At 42.5% G+C, this 18,193-nt stretch overlaps 1 protein-coding gene and 1 long non-coding RNA gene across 8 annotated transcripts in view; one reads left to right on the top strand and one right to left on the bottom strand.

Moving 5' to 3' along the window:
- FARS2 (phenylalanyl-tRNA synthetase 2, mitochondrial) overlaps positions 1 to 18,193 on the bottom strand; it is a 380,087-nt gene that overhangs the window by 122,713 nt on the left and 239,181 nt on the right. The gene's annotated exons all lie outside the window — the stretch shown is intronic.
- Positions 12,541 to 17,998, top strand: LOC101940359 (uncharacterized). Its single transcript, XR_509885.3, has 3 exons — positions 12,541 to 12,731; positions 15,739 to 15,895; positions 16,130 to 17,998. It is a non-coding gene; the product is annotated as an uncharacterized LOC101940359 (long non-coding RNA).

Raw genomic sequence — 18,193 nt, 5'->3', positions numbered from 1 at the left:
TTATAGCAATGGCTTTCCTTATAGCAAGGCCCAGGCACAACCTACCCTATATTTGAAGGTCTGTTATATGAGGTACATGCGGCTCTATGTATTTTGCCACCCCAAGCACGGCAGTCAGGTGGCTTTCAGTGGCATGCCTGCGGGAGGTCCGCCAGTCCCGTGCCTTCTGTGTACCCGCCGCCAAATTGCTGCCGAAACCACGGGACCAGCGGACCTCCCGCAGGCATGCCGCCGAAGGCAGCCTGACTGCCACCCTCATGGCAATCAGCAAGCCGCCCCCCGCGGCTTGCTGCCCCAAGCACGCGCTTGGTGCGCTGGTGCCTGGAGCTGCCCCATGGAACATGAATACCAAAGAAGTGTTTGAAAAACAATTAAGTATGACAAACACCCTTTTTACTGTGCTCTGACAACTCCACCAAAGCCAAAGGAAATGTTACGAATTTTTCCCAGTTTACTTCATTTTTCGGCCAAGAACAAGCATAGTGAATGTAGTGTGGGCCAGGGAGCCCAGCCCACAGTGGAGAATGGGGGCATGGGGCACATGGACTACAACTTCTAGGAGGTTTGGCAGCCGTATTATCAAGCCAAAATTTTCAGTTTTTTATTTTTTGCTGAAAAGTTGAAAATTTCCATGGAGACGCCCCCATTTTCAACCCAGCTCTGTTCATTACAAATGCCAGGGACCCCAGACATAGTTTTAGTACTTGGTGGCTGATCAGAACTTTTGATTCCTCAGCTGCATTTAACAACACACAAAAAATGCTGACACTGCCCTTCTGTTTCAGATGAGAACCCAAATTAAAGCCAGATCCTACCACAACAAGCATTTGTCTGTTAATTCGGTTACTGATTTGAATGCCGATATTCACCAACACGTTGCATCAATCAAACAATATCCAGGTTTCCATTCCATTTATAACAGTTAATATCCCCCTCACTTGGGTAATACAGAGAAGGGAATGTCAGATTCCCCTCCTGAGATCAATACCCTGAAGAACAATTGCACATTTGGCAGCAAGGGCTGATTTGTTTGTCAGCAGCAGTCCACACAATTAAAGCAACGTTGGATTACAAATAGCTGCTGCTTCTGATCTTGGCAATCACTTTTTTTTTCCCCCCTCTCCATAAAAAAAATATAAGGAAATATTTTGTGATTATGAATCAGCGCTCAGTACCTTAGCCACAACACTGCCTCCTCCCCAGGTGAGGTAAGTCTTAGCAGGAGAAGCTACCAGATACAAGGGCTTTTTGAAAGTAAGAGTTGATAACATGATGATATCGTATATCACGCTCCCTGCAGGTATAACACAGGAGAACATTTAAAAAGACGTGTTCTGTTTAGGCTCCTAGGTTTCCAACTAACTTCTTCCCATCCCATTCAGCCACCTACTCCATTGCTGCTGAAATAATTACAAACAGCATGAAACAAATACATTCTTGTTCTTTTGTCACAATGAAACCCAAACCTAACAACGGCAAACAGCACCCTTCCCGAACATTGATGCGGTTATGGTTCATTACAGAAGCAGCCACCTAGCTTAGAGGAGGTGGAAAGGGCAAGTGGTGTTCAATATGACATTGAAGGATTAACATGTGGAACAACTGAAGGGAAGTTCAAAGTGTTATAGATGAGTATATCTCAGCAGCTCCAGCCTGCCTGAACCACAGCAAGGACCGACAAGAAGAATGGTGCTCTAGCAGAACTCAGATGCGTAGTCAGTGGGGCTGGTAAACACTGAAGAGGAGAGGGCAGAATGCACAAACCTATGAGATATCAGGGAGGGCTGCGCTCCTAAAACTGAAGGCTGTAGAACTGAAACAATATCTTACTGTACTGAGCACCCGTGCATGTTTGTCATTCTAGACAGAACATAGTAAATATACCTTTTTAAATGGTGTGTTTAGATAATATTTTAACATGTGGCTATCTGGGAAAAAATGTGACAAATTACAGAGATAGTCTGAGAAAAAATAGCTGCTGCCCGGCTGTCAACTATTTGTCTTTAGACACAGAAGAGAGAAGTCACTCTTTCCTTGAAAATTCTGTATATTAAAAAATAGTAATAGCCCTCTCCCACATATAACCCACAACAGACCAGTCTTCACACCCACATATGAACCATCCTTTCTGATCCATGTTAAGACATTTAATAAAACATTTATGAGATTAATAATCATAACAACTGGAAAAAGAAGGTAAGGTACAGTATTCATACCACCACATGGACACAGGCACCCATGGACAGATGCTGTGCATCTTGGCAAAGCACTGAACAAAAAAGAAATCTAAAACATCGTCTGACCTGGGAGCTTCTGCTTGGCACAGCAATTAATGCGTTTAATATTTTAAAAGTAAAACTGTTCCCCAGCTGTCATTTCAGGGACCAGCACAAACACACACACAAAATAACACAATGGGGGGAACAATTCATACTTTTTACTGACAAGTACGTATTAAAAATCCTTACAGTGTATTAATGTCAAGTTCATGTTGGCACAAGAGTAGAACATACAGAATTAAAGTTCAGTTATAATCTGAGGAGAGGCTGGAAAAATGGCACTGTGGCATTCCATAATTATTGTGTGTCTGACTCCAGTTCAAATGTGCTCAACCTGCCCATAAGAAAGATGGGTTTGCCAACTGCCGTCCCTGCAAACTCAACCTGGCATCTAGAAGTTCTTCCCTGCTTGTGCATTGTCACCAAATATAAAATATTCTGCAGGCCAAATTAGACCCCGTGTGACAACAATGAACTGAATTCAATGGAGTTACTCCAGATTTACATCTGTAAATTGTTTGGTGTAAATAAAAGCAGAATTTGACGCAGAGCCTATAAAGGGAATTTTTAAGAAGCTGGGCATTGAAAGTACATGGGTTGTGTCATATCCTGATTTGGCTTCAAGGAATTTATTATTAATAACAACCGAGACAATAATAATAATACCACCCAGCCCTTCACCTAGCACCTACCACTTTTCAATTAAGAGTCATCCTTTCCTGATACTTAGAGATTCAAACTTTGGTACTATTAAGGGCCAACCACACAAAGTGTAGATATGGGTACAAAACCTAGTAATTTTCTAAAATAAGGGCATGAACCCTCAACTTTCTGCACAAGTGCAGTCCCACAGAAGTCAGTGGGATGAAGTCCTAAGAGCCCAAACACTTCACAAGTTATATAGACTTTCTGCAATGAGATCCTGGGCAATTGTCTAATCACACTCTCCTGTTACTTGTGGCTCTGAGAATGAGCTTAAATAGGAGTTGAGAAAGTCCATAACATTGCAGGCTATTGTGCCTTTCTAAAGTTAGTTGAAATAAACAGTGCTCAGATTCATTACACTATTTTAAACAACAATTTTGTTATTTTAAAAGTTAAATTTAATCAAACTTGTTACTGTTTTACTTCTCTGAATGCAAAAAGCACCTTGCTTTTTAAACAGATCTCTAGGGTCAGATAATTCAAAAAGCTGAATGGACTTTAGGGAACTTTCCACATACAAAAAATCACTTCTGTTTCTACTACAAAGTCATTTTTATCCTCTAGTAAGTTATAAAAAAATTGAAGGGGGAAGGGAATAGAGGGGAATACATAAACGAAAGGGCCAGTTTAGCCTTAACTAAAGCATCAACATTACACTGTATACAGCACAGAAATTCTCACACGCACCGCTGCAATATACACACACACGGTGCTCTTTCGGAAAACTTCCCAAGAGCAGTAGCCAACATGCAAAGTGTCACAGTTACGTTACTAGTCAGAGGACATTTAGTGAAAGTACAATTAGTCTTTTGGAACACCGAGCAATGTTTCAGTTACAGATATTTTAACTGTATACTTTAAAAAAAATTCAATCAGTTGTTGGGGCCAGTGTAAATGAACATCTTGATGTGAATAGAGGGGCACCAGCATGTTAACGACATTCACAGGGGATATTGAACTAGAAGGCGTTTGAATATCACTAAGGACAGAGGGGTTCCAGAGAGATTATAAATATGTCCAGAAAAAAATCAAAAACAAAATAAGATTCAATTTGAAAATATGTCTGGGGGAAAATAATTTGAAACACAGATAGTTCAATAAGAAAGAAACCTGGAAAGCAATAATGCAGAAAGAATCTTAGAGGGATAGCGGCCAGCAAATTATATACAAGTCTGAAATGTGAAACAGCTGTAAAAAAGATCGGGTTCTACACTTCATACCAAGGGGGTATACAGATACAGAGCAGGGAGGCGACAGTCCCTCTCTAGACATCACAGGTGAGAGTACACTGGCTATACTACTATCAGGTCAGGAGGCAGCTCAGTTACAGAAGGATACTAACAAACTGGATGATGTTAAGACAAGGGAAGCAGAGAGTTAGGGACCAGGAGGAACTAACTTCTGAGGATAGGTTTAAAATTCAGCTTGTTACAGCACTATAAATGGTTCTGTATCTCCCGCTCCACAGCATATCCACAATGCAGTGAATGTCTAACAAACCCCCTCCCAATGAAATTCCCTACTACAACCAGGATCTCCCTTCTAACCTATGGCCCGCCAACCACCACCCCAATTCAAATAAATAAATAACATTTTTAGTATTTGTTAATTACTGGTAATGTGCTCAGTGCTGGGCAAAGCAAAAATAAACAGCCCATGCCATGGGACAGACAAGACTAACAGGTGACTTAAAATTCCCTCCCGCATCTTCTCGGTTTCTTACAAACCTCTTGAAAATGTTGGAATGGAGAAGACGTTTGACAAGGGCTCCTCTGGCAACATTAACTCTACCACCTGAACATATACATTCTGTTCATGTGCCTTTCTCTTAGGCCAGTGGTTCCCAAACTCCAGTCTGAGGAGCACTTACGGTCTGCAGAGCTAGTTGGTTATATGATTCTAGCTCTCCTCCTGGTTTCAAGCAGCTAAATATCATTAAAAGACAGCTACAAGCATATCCATACTTTTCTAATATTATTTGCCCATTTAAGCAATTGCTGTGGGATCATATGCAATCACAAGTGGCAGGGGAGGTGGCTCTCCCAGTAGGGAAGGGGATATGAAATGGAATGGACTCTCTCTTTCTCAGAAGCTAATCTCTGGGGACAAATTCTGGTCCCCAAATACAACTAAGTAAATGGGATTTCCATAGAGGTATGGGAGAATAAATCATAGAGCCACAGGATTAGAAGGGACTGCAAGGGTAATCTAGTCTAATCCCCTGCCAGGATGCAGGATTTGTTGTGGCTAACCATCTAATACTGATGGCTAGCCAACCTCCTTTGGAAAACCTCCAACGAAGGAGCTATCACAACTTCCCTAGGCAGTGTGTTCCATTGTCCTACTGTTCTTACAGCTAGGAAGTTTTTCATGAGATTTAATCTAAATCTGCTATGCAATGAAACAGAATCCTTTCCCCACCTGGCCGAGTGTGAGCATAAGCTTCTCTGGAGCTGCTACTGAAGCAGCTCCATACCTACTGTACCCCTCTCCATGGGAGTACTGACTAATGGCTAGAGATTGCCTTCTGCACATTGTCTCCACAGGCCGTTCCGCACAAAGAGAACTGCACTGGATCCATTGCAATTGGGTAGAAGGCAACCAGGGGTGGGAAAAGGTGCATAAAAAGCAAACAGTTAAGCAAGAAATATCATATACATATAATGTTAAGTCTCAGACCTGGACTTTTCTAAGAACTACTTATCATACCTGGGGGGAGCTGGCAATTGGTTGATATACTCGGTAAAAAACCAATTTATCAGCAGATACTACGGGCCTGAGTTTAAGAGGTGCTGAGCACCTGCAGCTTCTACCAAAGTCGATGGTAACCCGGGGTCAGCATCTCTCAGGTTCAGATGTCAGATTTTCTTGTTTTTCTTGTTTTGGTACCTACTTTTTCTTGTTATGCTTAATAACAACCCCAAGATAAATCGCTCAGTGGGATAAAATATTGCACTTATCAACAATTCCCATCAGAGCTTTATATATAAATAAAAAATGCAAGTCTTAGAAAACTGACTTAAGCAACAGGAAGACATTCTTTTAAATATATAGCTTAACAATATAAACAAATCACATCCAACATTTTATTTTAACTCAGAAGAAAAATATCACTGGGCACATTCTGTTGAGAACATTTCCCTTTCCACTCATTACGTTCCACCAATTTGGAGAGCGGTTTTCTAAGCAGTAGCTTCTCCACAACACCCAAGTGGAACTTGCACCAATAGTCCGTGGAGATCCGAATATGCAGGAATTACTGCACCAAGAACCCTGTGGCCAAATGCAGCATGTGTAGAAGCTCCTCTATGCCCTCTAGCAAGCTGTAATGTTTAAAAAAAAAAACAGCAGAGAGATTTCCAAGTGATGGTGCAACATATTTCCTTGACAGATGCAGCTTTACACAATGCCCTGGACATTGCTGTAGCTCTAGTGGAATGAGCCTTTCTAGTAAATGGGAGGAAAATGCCCCCATCCCTGTAAATCTCTCAGACACGAGCTGATCTGTATTGCTTAGGAAATGTTTCTATATATGGTGCCATAAGAGCTATGCTCCCTAAGACTTGTGGTCTGAGCATATCAGTGATGGCTCTGAAATACTAATGGAGATTTCCAGTGCCACTAGAATGGCAACACTTCTTCCTCTGTTTGGGGGGAAGCTTCAAAACTAATAGCAAAATGTTTGGTCATTAAAAGAATGTCCAGCCTAAGAAGCTGTAAGTGAAGGAAAGCAACTAAACTGACAGTCTTCACTTTTTTTCTCTTATTTAAAAGGTGAGGGAAAAGCTTTTCTAATTTCCTTTTAGAAGGAAGACGAACATTCCTAAAGCAATGTCCTTGTTTCCCTCAAAGTGACATAGAAATCTGGAGTCCTCTTAACCCAACAACACACCAGGGCAAAAAAGTGCATGAAGAGAATAAAATGTTTTTATGATCAACAACAAAATCTAACAAAAGTATAAATGTTACGTGCTCCCTCCCCCATTTATGAATAAACAGAACCTCTGAACACCAGAGCTAACAGGTTTTTCCATTCTACTTTTCAAAGCACCAATAGGAAAATGGGTTCAATATTACTGTATTAGGAGAATATGTTTAACTTGGAAACAAATATGCAAACTAGACTTTAAATCTGTGTGAAGATGCTACAGGATGGAAGTAATCAATGGTAATTAATGTATTTATTTTTAAGTGAAATTGCAAACAATCCCTCTCCAGTCTACAAGATCCTAGGTTTTTTTTTTTTTTTTTTTTTTACGTTTTGTTCCCTGCAGGGACTACTGTGTCACTTGTACCACATTCTGGAATGACAAAGGAAACAGGAGAAGGGTATTACAATATTGATATAGCTTTTTTTTCCCCCATACCATGCCTTTGTTGTTTGGCTTTTCTCTGTAGCCTAATTCTTATTCTGATCAGAGAAGAAGTAGCTAAAAACCAGATTTTTATTAACACCATATACATCCAATGGTGTTCATGCCCACACTTACATCCATACAAACACATGCACAATCCCCTCCCATTTTCTAATGATACCTTTCACAGCTGAGCTGCTGTGGCTAATCATGATGATTGAATGGGATTTGTGGATGGATATTAGAGCACTCTTTATCAAAAGCTCTTTGCAAGACGTATTTTTGTGTAAAATGCTTCCACAAATGTTAAAATAGCCATCAAGTAAACTCATCTTTGATAGAATCCAAAATACTCTTCTCCCAGAGCATGGGTAAAAGGAACATAGAGTGGTATTAAAAACTCTCTCTCTTTCTTTATTTTATAATGTATATACATGCACACACATACATCTAAATAAATTCACATCTCTCTCTCAATATATATATGTTTATTCACAAATGAAATGTCTATGCATGCTCACATACATAAAATGTATCATTGATAGTACTATTATTATTATTGTGGTAGCACTTACGGGTTCCAAACCAGAGATCAGGGTCCCATTGTGCTAGGCAATTTACAAACACAGAACATAAAGAGCTTACAATTTAAAAGTACGTCTACACTTACGGCAACGTGTACAGCACGGTCACTGCATGCCCAGCTAGCACAAGTATAAACAGCAGTATAGACGATAAAGCACAGCTTAGCAGAGGGCCCTACATGCCAAAACCTCATGGTATATACCCAACACAGCTCTCTACATGCACAAGCAGTGCCGCCAATGTCTAACATTGTTATTTTTACACCCCACCCCACCCCAGCCAGAGCCTTTCCCCGCCTAAGTGAAAGGCTCCGGTAGTGGGGTAAGACTCTGGCAGTGGGGAGGCAGCAGGGAAAGGTTCTGGCATCTTTCTGCTGCCAGGGCCTTTCCCTGCTGCCACCCCCCGGCAGAGCCTTACCCTGCCGCAGAGAAAGGCTCCAGCAGCGAGAAACTGCCAGAGCATTTCCCACTGCTGGAGCCTTTCCTTGCCATGTGTAACTACGCACCTAGAGTGACCAGATAGCAAATGTGAAAAATCAGTACAGGGGGTGGGGGGTAATAGGCGCCTATATAAGAAAAAGCCCTGAATATCGGGACTGTCCCTATAAAATCGGGACATCTGGTCACCCTATACGCACCACAGTGACAAGTGCGGACACAGCCTGATATTCACTGTGGCATGCAGCTGTACTGTACATGCCATCGCAGGTGTAGACATCGCCTAAGTATAAGATCAGAGACAACAGGCAGATACAGAAAACAGATTGGGAGAACACAAGATAACAATGGAGCAATTACGAACAGGAGTGGAAACAGAAGCTCACAGAGGTGAAGTGACTTGCCCAAAGTCACACAGCAGCTCAATGACAGGGCTTGCAATAGAACCCAGATGCTACACTGAACTCCGGGTGCAATCCCTTATCCACTAGACTGGAATTTATTCTAGTAAGAATTGACATAAAATGTTACAGGCCCACCAGTACCACAGGAGACTTTTCCACATACCCATGCCTTTATAGAGAGTAATGAACTTGTCCCTGAGAAGTGCTGAGCACACGACTCCCACTGAAATCGATAGTAGTTGGTACTCAGAGCCTCTTGCAATCAGCCCTAAATCTATTATTATTTTAAAACTCTGTGTTTATCCCATCATCTGATAATAATTTAAAATGAGTTTTTAACATATTGCTGATGGAAATTGCTCCATGGTTTATTTAAGCACTTTGTCTATCCATTATGCTTCACTATTTAGGATGTTATAAAGACGGGGTTGATGCATTCTGCAGCAGAATTATTCATTTGTGAGCTATTTGTTTTAAAGAATCTCAACTAGTCAAACTATGAATGTCTGAGGTTTAGAGATCAGACAGCACTGCAGTGCATTTATTTTTAAAGCTCCTTTAAGCTTTTGCTAAGTACCCATTTAAGAAGTAGCAGACGTACTGTTGTTTGGTTACATTTGCTTTCACCTTAAAAAAATACAAGTAGCAGAATTATATGACTTAAAATAAATCTGTCTATTGCACCATTCCATCTGCAATACTACAGTGAATATGTCAGCACTGGAATTGTTAATTCCTTTTTTCTTGACCTTATTATTTTGAGGGGAAAAACACTGTTGAACTGAAAATTCTATTAGGGCCATATAGCCTCTACTTTTTGTGTAAAGATGCACTGAAAGGAAGTTCCTAATGGTATGTCCCAGATTACTGGGGATCTCTTTAAATTGATATTGAGGGATGTAATTATTGGGCTTATTTATCATGTCTGCATTTTATGAGTATTCACCCAGTAATGACTAAACAGCTAATATCTGGATCCAGAATGCTCTGGGCTGAGGGTAAAATCTGGAATGGATAGTCTTGGCTCAGTTTCTTCTGTTATTGTTCAAAAGTCCTTTTCAGGAATCTGGAGGGGATATGAAAGGGATATTATACTTGGCTGCAAAGATTTGAAGCCAGGTATACTGCCCTGACACCCCAAATATGGAGGACTATAGAGGCACAGAAAAAAATATAGCCAAAACCTGTGTCCTGGGGTCTCCCCTAGCAGTTGCTGTGCTGTCCCTAGCCCCCCATAGTAGGTAGTACAACTGTGACCTTTTTGATAGGAATCAAAGAGAATGTAGTGGAAGTTTCTGCTGTTTAGAACAGTAGTAACTTACAAGTAGAGCCCTACAAATCCGTGGGTATCTGCTTTATAGGTGTGGACCATTTCGGTGGATAGCAGCGCGGATGTGGATACCAATTTTGTATCCGCGCAGGGCTCTGTTGGTAAGAGCCGGACAGGCAGCTGTGTGGAACTGCGGCACGGATCCTCCACCTGTCCTGGGCGGGGAACCTGGGGGGCAGGGACACTGGGCGGGGGGCTGCTTGGGCCCCACACCCAGGGCAGTGGAGGGGCCGCCACGGCTCCCCACAGCTGCCTGCCTGGCTCTTACCATGGCCAGGCTGCAGTTCCAAGCCGCCTCCCCCCTGGCTGGAACCGGGTCGGGGAGAGCCACGCTGGCAGCTGTGGGGAGCCTGGGTTCCTCCTCCTGCCCTGGGCGGAGGGGCTGGGGGCAGGGACACTGAGTGGGGAGGCTGGGACATTTGGCAGGGGGCTGGGGGGCAGGAACATGGGGAAAGGGCTGGGACACTAGGCGGTGGGGTGCTTGGGCCCCTGCCCAGGGCAAATGGAGGGTCTGCCGTGGCTCAGAGCCAGGCGGGAAGCTGTGGGGAGCTGCGACGGATTCTCCACCTGCCCTGCGTGGGGGGGCCCGAGCAGCCCCAAGGCAGCTCTACAGGTCTGCCCGCTTCCCCTGGCCAGGCCAGTGTGGAGCCCAGCCAGAGAGACGTGGCGGATGCTCCACCTGCCCGCAGGACGGGGCAGGGTGGGGGGCTGAGAGCAGCCCCCAGCTGTGTTCCCGCCCCCCAGGCTGCTCGCCCAGCCGAGGGCAGGTGGAGGGTCTGCAACTGCTCACGGGCTCCCTACAGCTGCCCATGCAGCTGTCCTCAACCAGGCTCTGGCAGGGGGGATGCCTCAGAGCCTCAGCCTGGCCCCCAGTGTAGAGCCCTGCAAATCCGCAGATATCTGCAGATTATTTGTGGCACATTAATTGTGTGGAGGAATGATTGCAGCTACATGGTGCAGAAAGAGACATGGAATCGGATCCCAAATCCTTAAGCATCAATGGGAGCCTTTCTATTGACTTCAATGGGCTTTGGACAAGGCCCACAATGCACAGGTGCATTTTTCCTCTGAAGGCCACTCTTACAAATTGGGACCTAGGGTTGGGGGGGAGGGTTCAAGACTTTCAGCAGATGGTGGGTGGCATTTGCATCTAAGTTTTCCCCCTTCTCCCCTTCCTCAAATTCTTCCCACCCATTCTACTTCCTCAGGCTTCCCTCTCTCTTCCATTCAGACTTCTCCTCAGAGGTTCTGAGTCTTCAAGGTGGGGGAAGTGGGAGTGGAAGACTGAAGTATCTGGCCAGCAGACTTCTCTCCCTGCCCAGACTACTCATTGCCCTCACGGCTTTGTGTTAACTCCCCTGCTGTGGTTTGTGCTGTTAAATAAGCAGAAGCAGAGATGGGAGTAGTCACAAAGAAATGAAAGCACTGAGTGAACATGTTGGCTGAGGAGAAAGGTTTCAGCTGCTGATTTCTGGCTGACTGTTCAGCCAAGACAGAGAACAGCTCCTGGTATCAGGTGGGATGGAAAGATATTTTCTGTTGCAAGCTGTAAACAATCCTGGGATGTTGTCTGAGACTGTTAGCAAGTATGCAAAGGCAGGGGAGCATATGGCTGTTGGACTACAGGTTTTCATCACAGCAGAGAATTAATTTCCTTAGTGAGAAAATATAGAAATTGGTCCAGCTTTTAGAGTTACTTACAATTACAGCTGTTTTAACTCTGCAATATATTCTGACCTGAGGAGATAGTTGCATTTTATGAGGCCACTATGTAAGGAAAGCAAGCAACTGGGAGAAGGATATTGCTCCGTTCATATTTAGATAATGTGTTTTTTTCCTTCTAAAATGAAATGCCTAGCTGGGATATCAGAGCACAAAGCAGAGAACTCAGTGCATCTAAAAGGTACAGCTCACATCTTTAGTTTCCAGAGCTCAGTCACAGCACTGCTATAAAAATAACTAGAAACTGGAAAAATCACTCTAGCTATTGACATGTGATAATTAAGCAGAGGGGATGGGAATATAAGAGTTTGTGGATATTTTAAGGTTGTAAATAATCAAGAATTATTTAGCATGTTTGTGAAGAATATGGGAGATTATCTGTATTTTTTAAATTAATGTATATTTACTGTTGGTCTACTATCATGATATCTGTTACCTGGTTACAAGAGTTAACGTAGTCCAGGGGGGAGGGGTTACACTTCTGCAAGAAGGCAGACAATGGATGTAGATAGCCCAATCGTTGATATTTATCCAAACAGTAAAGGCATCAAGACCTGCTGCTGCCCTTTTTGTTCACGTTCAAGAGGAGCACAGCTGACATGCTCCTGTTGTGCTGAAATTGCCAGCCAAAGACTATTGACTTGCTAATGATTCTGATCTAGGGTAACAAACACAGAGGGCTGCTATGAATGGAAAAAAGACAGGGCAAAGACAAGGGCAAAGACAAAAGTTAGAATCTGCTGTGTTAGTCTCTAAGGTGCCACAAGTCCTCCTGTTCTTCTTTTTGTTAAAACAGAGACTCTCTCCAGCAAGGGAATGCAGAAGACAAGACTGGGCAGGAGGAGCCGGAGGTGCAGAAGAATCCTGGACGCCGTGGAAGACAGTGACTACGATCCAAAGGACGCTCAGGAGGGGTGAGGAATCTGAGGGAAGGTCTTGCACACAGATGTTTGTTATTTTTCCATAGATCTGTATAACTCTGGTGCTTTGTCTGTGAGTACAGTTTGTGTGGTTAGAGGTGCCTTTATTAAGTCTGTGTGGTACTTGCTTTAACTGTCCCCAAGTTCCCAAAGGGTGAAACAGTAATTCAGGGTACACACGAGGGTGGACCACTGGAGAGGCATGACTGAGACTGGGTGTGTGTGTGGATGTGCACACGCGCCTAGGGCAGTTGGGCTACATCCTGAGATATTCCAGGAGCGGGAGTTAACAGCTATTTTAGGTTTGGTAGTTCGAGGCTCCTTACATCTTCTCTCCACACCGATTAGCATGTCTGCACAGGGCCAGACATAATTTGGCCCTTAGGCAATATAGAGACAGCATCAAGAACTGATAGCTGAGGGAAACATCCAGTGGAACCAGGAGTTAATAATATGCAGAAAAAGAAAAAAGTTTTAAAGGTGTTTGGAACGTTCATTAAATTGAAAGGTTGGATACAATTCCAGGAGGTATATTTTTGCACTACTGAACTTGCGGTTCTATGATACTGTAAATGGATTCTCAGATTCAATGGCAGAGTTGCCATGGTAATTAATTTTTCAACACTAATCACTACTGGAATCATGCATGATTTGTTAGCATATAAGCTATTGGTCCCAGGTGATCTTGATTTAGACCCTTTATTAAACCCCCATCTACCTCCACACCTGAAAATGCAAAACTAAATTTGCATGGTGTATTTTTGAGTTCTGGAGCAAAGCATAATGTTTTCACCCCTCAGCTCATACCCCTTCTTCCCCCACTGTCTGAGTTGCAGACATTCTGGGGGAGATTATACCAATTTTAAGAGTGTTACTATAAATCTATGTTATTCTAAATCAGACAATTTCTTTCCCTACTTGACTTGTGATGGGAGATGATATCTAAAAGGACAGGTTCTCCTTTTATGGCTTGCGACCTTGATTTTTGTGGCCTCCCATTTGCCTCTTCAAGGAAAATAAGTGTGATCTATCACATGCAAATGGGTCCACGGGTGCTAGAACTAGGAGTCCTAGGGGTACTGCGGCATCCTCCGGCTTGAAGTGGTTTCCATCATATCCAGGGTTTGGTTCAATGGCTCTCAGCACCCCCACTATACAAATTGTTCCAGCACCCCTGAATGGGTCAGAACTGGATAAAGCCTGGGAAGATTTTCCAATTTTTTTGTTTGTTTACTTACTAGAAACAGGGAAACTGCCAATATATCGCCAATATGTTCCTAACTGTCAGGGTGGTTAAACACTGGAATAAATTGCCTAGGGAGGTTGTGGAATCTCCATCTCTGGAGATATTTAAGAGTAGGTTAGATAAATGTCTATCAGGGATGGTCTAGACAGTATTTGGTCCTGCCATGAGGGCAGGGGACTGGACTCGATGACCTCTCGAGGTCCCTTCCAGTCCTAGAATCTATGAATCTATGAATCACAAATAGAGGCAAAAACCCTATTGCCTCTCTTTTTCATTCTATATCTTGAATAATCTTTTCATCATTTCTTTCACTCTGTGTATTCTCTGGAATCCGCTCTAGAAATGTTGCTTTTCTCTTTTGCCGCTCACCTAATTTATTTTACCTTTCAATGTTACTTCTCACTTCTTTCCCCCTCTCTCCTCCATTTTTAAACCACCCTTTTCTTCCCTTCCCCCCTCCAGCCGGCCCTCCCAATCCTCTAACCTTCTTTAATTACCCTTCTTTAGTCAGGGCTAGAAGGCAGGTTCTGCACACTCTCCTCCAAAGGCCGGCTTGATGAAATACCTTTCTCTCATGCAGTTCAGTGATACCAAGTGGTTTCAAAGGCTTTCAAATATCTATTTTACATTTTTAACGCATTAAACTGTCATGATTTTACTCAGGATCATTTAAAAACATTTTTCTGCTTACCATGAGCTCAGTCCTGCAAGATGCTGAGCACTCAGTTCAATCTTGCAAAGTGCTGAGCTCTCTAGCCGCAATCCAACAAGCATCCAACCCATTAAGGACATGCTTAACTTTCAGCACATGAGTAATCCTACTGACTTCAGTGGGACTACGCATGACCTTAATGTTAAGCATGTGCTTATGTGCTCTGCTGGACTGAGGCCAGAGAGCTCAGCATCTTGCACCTACTGCCATGACTCATGATGCTAGATGCCATGATGATTGACAGGTTTCTAATCCAATGAAAGGCTGAGTGTGAGGTCTCCTTATTCTGAGCTGACAGTAGAAAGTGTCAGTGGTTCCCTTCCCCCACCCATTAGTGTGAGAAAAGAAGAGAGTGTTCCATCCTCCCCCCACCCCCCCCGAAGATGATGTACAATACCCAACGGTGTGGGGTGGTGTAAAAATTTTATCGATACTCATTTGGGGTGATCTGCAAAACTCACTCATAAGAAATGCAGCATTTCCAAATTTATGCCAATAAAATTTTTATGCCACACCATCACGTATTCTCTATATGTATCTACAAACATGAGCTCTGTATACATCTTCAATTACAATAAAACTAATTAGCCAATAAGTCACATTTGAGGCTGTTGCTCAAATATTCAGACATCCAAGTTCAATTTACATACTAATGGTTGCATATTTGCCTTTAATAGATGTACTATTAGAAAGCAAACATAATAAATGGATAACCATTTAAGCATGGAGTTACCCTATCTTGATGAAAAATATCTGAAACTGCAACAGCCAGTGAATCTATTTACTTTTTTTTATTGGGAAATAAAGCTAATCACAGACTAAGAAGATAAATGTAAATTATACAGAGCAGCATACTAATGGTGGATCATTAGACCCACCCCCTTCACAGTACATAATCAGTTCAAACTGGCTGAAATGGCTGGCTTGTACCTTAGATTTTATTTTTCTGAGACAGCACTAGAAACACACAGGCAAAGCTGCTTACGTTTTGAAAATGTTTTCCCTTAGGCTTGTCAGTTTGTTCTATTTTTGGTCTCCCCTAGATTTCTAGAACAAGTCCTCCATCTCCCAGTGGCCACCACTCCTAAGGTATCAGCCTAGGGACATTTCACTTGTCTGAAGAAATTGATGACTACCCAGTGGTGTACGCGTAATAAGAAGTTTTAAAGCTGCATGGTGTGGAGCAGCAAGAAACCTCAGGTGTGTAGTGAACAAGGTGCTAATTGGGAAACTGGGTAAACAGAACTCTATTACAGATTATGGGCCTGATCCTGCAGTCATTACTCACACAAAACACTCAATGAAGACAAATGGGAGTGGGGGAGGTATACAGGCGCAGCAGCCACCAAGGGAGACAGGAAAAGAACACTGTATATTACAGAGGTATAATGTCAAGGATCCATAAACATTCTTACTCTTTTTTCCTTATTTTAGAGTCCACACCACTTTAAAAACAATAACAACAACCCCACAGGAAACCCAATATTGTTATGTCTTGACAATACAACACACCAAGAAGCAGCATGGTCTTATGGTTAAGGCACTGAATTTGCACTCAAGAGATTTGGGTTAGATTCCTAGCTCAGCTACAGACTTCCTGTGTGATCTTCCCAAGTTGCTTGTTCTCTCTGTAAAATGGGGATAACAACACCTCCATTCTTTCACTTTTTGTCGGCCTCTTCAAGTAAGGTCTCTTACTAAGTGTCTGTGCAATGCCTAGTGCAATGGGACCCTGATCTCAGGTGGGACCCTAGGCTCTGCTGCAATAGAAATAAATAACGAAACAAGCAGCCACTGGGAAATGAAACTGACTTTGTGCAGAAGAACAATACTCCTACAAGACTGAAACAACATGCTGCTTAGTGTGGCAATGAAACAACTGAGATTCCAGAAAACCGCCTTTGCAACAGAACCCATCTGTCAGCACCTACAGGTGTGCAGCATTTTATATGAATCTCTCTCCTCTTCCCTCCCCAAATGTCATTTTATTTTTGTACCCTTCCCTGTGTGAGGTGCCAACGTCTGAGGTCTTTTTCACAAGAACGCCAGCTCAGAACAATTCAGGAAGCGGTCATTATCTGCATGTGTAACTACGCTAGTTGCTCTGACGAATGAAGATATCACATAATATACTAGATCAAATCACACAGTTTCCCTGTCTGTAAAATGGGAATAATGACTCTGATCTCCTTTGTAAAGCACTTTGAAATCTGCTGAGGAAAGGCGCTATAGAAGAGCTAGGTATTAATTATTATTATTATAAACAGGTCCAAGTGATTTCCTTTAATTATAATATCATATTCTTCAGGTGCTCCGTTTTTCCTGCCCTTTACATTCCAGGTCCTACCTCCTACCTGCCTTACATTCTGAACATAGGCAACAAATGCTAGTGACTGCAGGGCAATAACTTCCCATGATCCTCCATACTCCCGTGACATGACAAGTTATAGGTTGAGCCATTTAGTTAATCCAGGTCAACACAGTAGTCTCATCTATGGGGAAAAATACTCTCAGACTGCTGTGCCAGGTGAGCACAAGGGTATGCGAGTTGTCAGCTTCCGCCAGCAGCTTCTTGACACACTACTGCTTGCATTCAAACACCAAACGACTGTGATGACAGAGTACAAGCCTGACAAATTCAGGCTGTTAAAGTGTTCTTTACTAATGCAAGGAACACATACTGTAAGTCCTGAGAATGTGTTCAAATTAAATTCCATGTTTGAATGAGAGCATATTTAGCTCAGATAATATTAAAGGTTATTGCTTTCCAATGAGATGATCTTATCTATCTGAAGAACGTTTTAATGAACAGTGGAAAAATATAATCTGAAAATTATGCACCACCATTTATAAGAATTGATAGAGTAAACTCCAAAGGTTCGAAAGTTTGGTTCAGTTAAGCACTGAAAGTATGAATCCATGCCTCCTGGAGTCTGCACAACTGGGCTGGGAAGCTTGTGAGGACAGGCTCTCAATATTTCTGTTGTACCTTGCTTCCATTCACTTAGGCTGAAAATGCCGCAGTGGCTTTCCTCTAATATCCATCAGAAAAATCATATAAGCCTCCACATTGGAAGGCCAGGTTTGCAGCCAGGCTACAATTTTTCTATGAAATTTGATATGAATTGGACAAACGGTTCCTTAATGATGATACCCTAAAAGTACGAGGGTTTATCAAAGTTTAAAAAGTCTACTAATTTGGTTTTGCCACTTAGTAGCAAAATGACAGAAAGAAGAGATAAAAATTAGTTTATTAGATTCCCCCAGCTGAGATCTAGAGAACGGCACTATACATTACTTGATTACAATCTCATCTGAACAGTTATTAACCCTTTAAAAAGGAGTATATGGGTTTTCAGCTCTTAATTGCTCAAGATAAGAGAGGGTAGTTCAGCACCCATAGGGGGACACACCTCAAAGAATTCCAATTATTATACAAAATAAGTAACCTCTCTTTTTCTTCGAGTATTGTTCCTATGGATGTTCCACCTCAGGAGA

The sequence above is a fragment of the Chrysemys picta genome, chromosome 2, assembly GCF_011386835.1.
Source record: "Chrysemys picta bellii isolate R12L10 chromosome 2, ASM1138683v2, whole genome shotgun sequence".
Classification (NCBI taxonomy): domain Eukaryota; kingdom Metazoa; phylum Chordata; order Testudines; family Emydidae; genus Chrysemys; species Chrysemys picta.
Note: the sequence above shows the minus strand (reverse complement) of the source record. Positions and strands in the feature narration are given on the sequence as shown.